Source organism: Crocodylus porosus, unplaced genomic scaffold, assembly GCF_001723895.1.
Source record: "Crocodylus porosus isolate Cpor-Errol unplaced genomic scaffold, CroPor_comp1, whole genome shotgun sequence".
NCBI classification, from domain to species: Eukaryota; Metazoa; Chordata; order Crocodylia; family Crocodylidae; genus Crocodylus; species Crocodylus porosus.
Genome location: NW_017728942.1, coordinates 10,636,377 through 10,640,404, shown reverse-complemented (window position 1 = coordinate 10,640,404; position 4,028 = coordinate 10,636,377).

Below are 4,028 nucleotides of genomic sequence, written 5' to 3'. Positions count from 1 at the left end.
ACGGTCCTGCAATGCCACGGTTCGGTCCTGCAATGCCACGGTCCTGCAATGCCACGGTTCGGTCCTGCAATGTCACGGTCCTGCAATGCCACGGTCCTGCAATGCCACGGTTTGGTCCTGCAATGCCACGGTCCTGCAATGCCACGGTTTGGTCCTGCAATGCCATGGTTTGGTTTGGCAATGCCACGGTCCTGCAATGCCACGGTTCGGTTCGGCAGTGCCATGGCTCTGCAATGCTGTGGTTCGAGTCTGCAATGCATTGTTTCTTCACAGAGCTGGGTGAAGTCTGGGGTGATGCTGACAGCTCAGGCCCAGGGCTCCTGTGCAAAGCAGCCGAGCTTTGGCGCTGGTGAGAGCTCACTGGGTCACGGGAGAGGCCTTCCTCGCCTGCTTTCCCAAGGGTGGGCTCTCTTGGCATGGGCTGCCGGTGGTGACTGGCTCCCTCGCTCTTCCTGTGTTCTGGGAATGAGCTGGAGGCTGCCCCGATCCAAAGGCTTCCCCACCTAGATCAGTGCGGCAGCTTCCTGTGACCCGCTGTGCCGTGGCCCAGAAGTAATTATCGCATCTGTCCTGGCCCGACTCCGGTCTTCACCGAGAGTCTGGGAAGGGCCAGGGGAAGCACGTTACCAGGCAGACTCGGTGCCTCGAAGTAAGGACTCCCCTGTCCTATTCCTGCTTTTCCTGGTGATTCACTCCAGCCTGAGTCACTGTTCCCTGAGGACACTGCCCTACGTAGGGGACGCGCTGGCGCTGTCCTGTCCCAGGGTGTCTGAAGAGACGGAGTCCCACCCTATCCCCTTGGAGAGAGCTGGGCAAGCAATGCCACCCTTCAGCTTAGTCTGTTCCCACAGCTTGTTCTGCAGCTGGATGCAGAGAAGGGATATCCCCAGTGCTTTTTAGTGCCCTTTGAAGGGAGAAATGCCCTTTAGGGACCAAAACATACCCCATCATCTAATGAAGACACCACAACCAAGTCCCCTCTCCATGTCAGCCCTGTACCATAGCACTAAACACACTCCCTGGAGCCCAGTGGCTTGGTTGGTGGCTAAGGGACCAACCTGCCACTCTTGGACCCAGCAGCTTGAGGTTCACATCCCACCAGGCAGAGGATGCACAACCTCTGCACAACCCCACCTGTTTTGCTCTGGGTGAAAGACGGCAAGAGATGCAAGTAGAAACCTGCAAAGATTCACGGACCAGGTGTGAGGGTGCAAAAAACCCAGCTGCGGGTCACAAGAGCCTCCGGTCCCATCAGGGGGATGAAACGGGCCCCGGGCCCCGCGTTCCCCTCGGACAATGATGTCATAACGACGCCCGCGGGGGAGGAAGCAGGAAGCCCAAAGCAGCCAGCGAGTCTGTCTTCCTCCGCTTTCCCCGTGTGCTTTTGTGAACAATGCGTCCTCCAGGAGGATGTTCTAGGAGGCAGCAAGCCCCAAGAAGGGGCCTGGTGCCCTGAGCTTCCCTCCTGGCGGCTGGGGCTGGTTCCCCTCGGCTAAAAGGACCTTGTCGGATTCAGGGATACAGCCTAGGGTGGGATGTTTAGACCCAGAATAGCCCGGCTTCGGTGGTAGGATGCTGTACTAGGGAACTGTCCATGCACATCTGGATGGAAGGACCCTCTTCTGTCACCAGCAGCTCGCCTGATCCAGCGCTGTGTATGGGAGGAAGGCTCCAGCCATCCGGCATGGGGGGGAAGGAGGCACCCCTCGAGGAGCAGGGCTTGGAGGCAGCTGTTGGAGAGGTGCAGAGGGCACACGGGCCGTGCAAGACCCACATGCAGTGCCGTACCGAGACTCCTGGCGGCCCCGGGGTAACTTTTAGTATCGCCAGAGAGAATGATTGTTGCTGCAGAAGTCTGATATCCTTAAATAGTTCGTTCTCAATTGGTGAAATTGCCAGTTCTGTATAGGCACAATATTAAGACTTTTTTTTGCAATTGTAAATTTTTTCCCCCCCATTTTTGAGCCCCCTTTCTGTCCAGGCCCCAGGCGGTTGCCCGGTTCACCCATGCATGTGCCCAGGTCTGCCTGCACGGCAGGTGTAGAGGCTAGTGGCTGTGTCCTCCACCATCTCCCTGTCCCCGTCCTGGCCCCCAGCACTGCTCTCAGTGCTTGCCTACCGCCCCTGTATCCCCCGGTGCTGGGAGACCAATTGTACCACCTGTCCTAGGAAGATAAATTGGTACTTCCCTCCCCAGAGCTGCTTTGGAGGGCAGCCAGCAGCTGACCACACAGCCGCTAGGAAAGGCAGGGAGAGCCTCATTGAATGCAGGCTAATCTACCCAAGTGTCTAGTCAGTTATGCCCAGCCCATCACCCTGGCATTAGGGCTAAGTGCTGCTAAAACACGTGCTGAGCAGGTGCCCAGGCCGATGTCTGCGCCGTCAGAGCCCCTGCCGCTTCTGCTTCTCTGCTTCCCCAGCGCTATAAGCACATTGAGACAGTGCAGGGATGCCCGGAGCATCCTCTCTGCACGCACGATGTCCTCCTGCAAAGGCTAAAGCTACTGCAATGCGGCTGCTAGCAAGTGCCCAGCCAGCAGCTCTTCTCGGGAAGCTAAAGGGTCAAATGCAGGACTGCTTTCCCGATTTCCCCCCCCCACCCCGCGCTCACCGCACCCAATGCACTCCCACACCCTTGTTTTGCAGAAGGCTGTGAGAAATGCACAAAGCCAGCCCCGCTCAGGGACACGGCGGACTCCAGTTGCCGGGGCCTGGCAGCGACTGTTCATGCTGGTGCCGACAGGCCGGCTGGCATGCTGGTCCCCAGGGAGGCTTTAGCGGGAGGCTGTGCATTTCTGGGAATTGTGTAGGTCAGGGAAGGAGGTTATTGTTTGAGTTACAAGTGTGCGGTGGGCTGATGAGATCAGGGCTCGGGGCCCGGCGGTGGAGCAGCTGAGCTGTCTGCACTGTGGCTGATGGAGTGATAAGCTGGACACGGACTGTATCTGGGGCAGATACGGCCGCTCGGATACAATAAGGGCCAGGGAGGGGGATGCTGTCCGCTGTGCTGCAGGGTTAGTGCATTCAGGCCTTGGCTGCAGCTGGGGAGTTCCTGCAGTTCTCCAGAAGCTCTTGCAGATCCAGAAAAATCAGCTCTTGCAACAAGGGGCTTGAAACACAGGTCCTGGCACAAGCTGGGGTGAAGAAAGCGCTGAGAAGCGATAGAAGGGTGCAGTGCAGAGGGGAGCATGCCCACTTCATTGCCCCAGCTCTGCTGCTGTACCTCCATTCAAGCCACGCACCCACCACCTAGCCCTGCCCCCATCCCAGCTCATACTTCCCTACCTGGACCCCAATCTCTCCCAGCCCTCAAGACCCACATGGCATGTGTGGCTCTGACTTCCTCTTCAGCCTTCGCACCCCACTCCAGCCCTGAGACCCCCCCCTCTTCTACACACAGCTTTTCAGTGATCCCGGTGCTTGCCCTGCCAAGCCGTGGACCATCACCCTCCATGAGCTCATCTACGAATTATTAGCTTGCCACCAGGCACTCATGCAACTTTTCTGTGGCACCTTACGATCCTGAACCCCTGGGCCGGGCAGGGCTGGCTAGACTAATGCATGGGGGACAGCTGTGGTGTCACGTGCAGCTTGAGCAATGCACAGGAGTTGGGACCTGCAGGGTCAACATGGTTCCACACCTGCTGATTTCCTCGGTCCAGCCAGTCCATCCCTGGACTGGACTGCCTCTAATGCACCTCTGCTTCATCCCCCCGTTGCACAGCCCCCTGCCCGCATGCCCCAACTCTGTCTATCAGAGGATGCTCCAAGTACGGGTCCCACACTGCCGTGGCTTGCAGCGTGGTGTGGGAAAAGACATCAGAGCCCAGCTCCCGGCACCGCTACGCACCACGCAACACCGGGACAGGGCTTTGCAGTGGCATGCAGGAGTCCGGCACTGAGGACACTGGCACTTGAAGTGAAGGAACTTCCCTTTGCGTCTCCACCTCTCGAGGGCATCGCCATCCTGGCAGAGCAATGCATGGGACCCCGAAGGAGACAACCCACCCTCCAACGGGGCAGAGCTG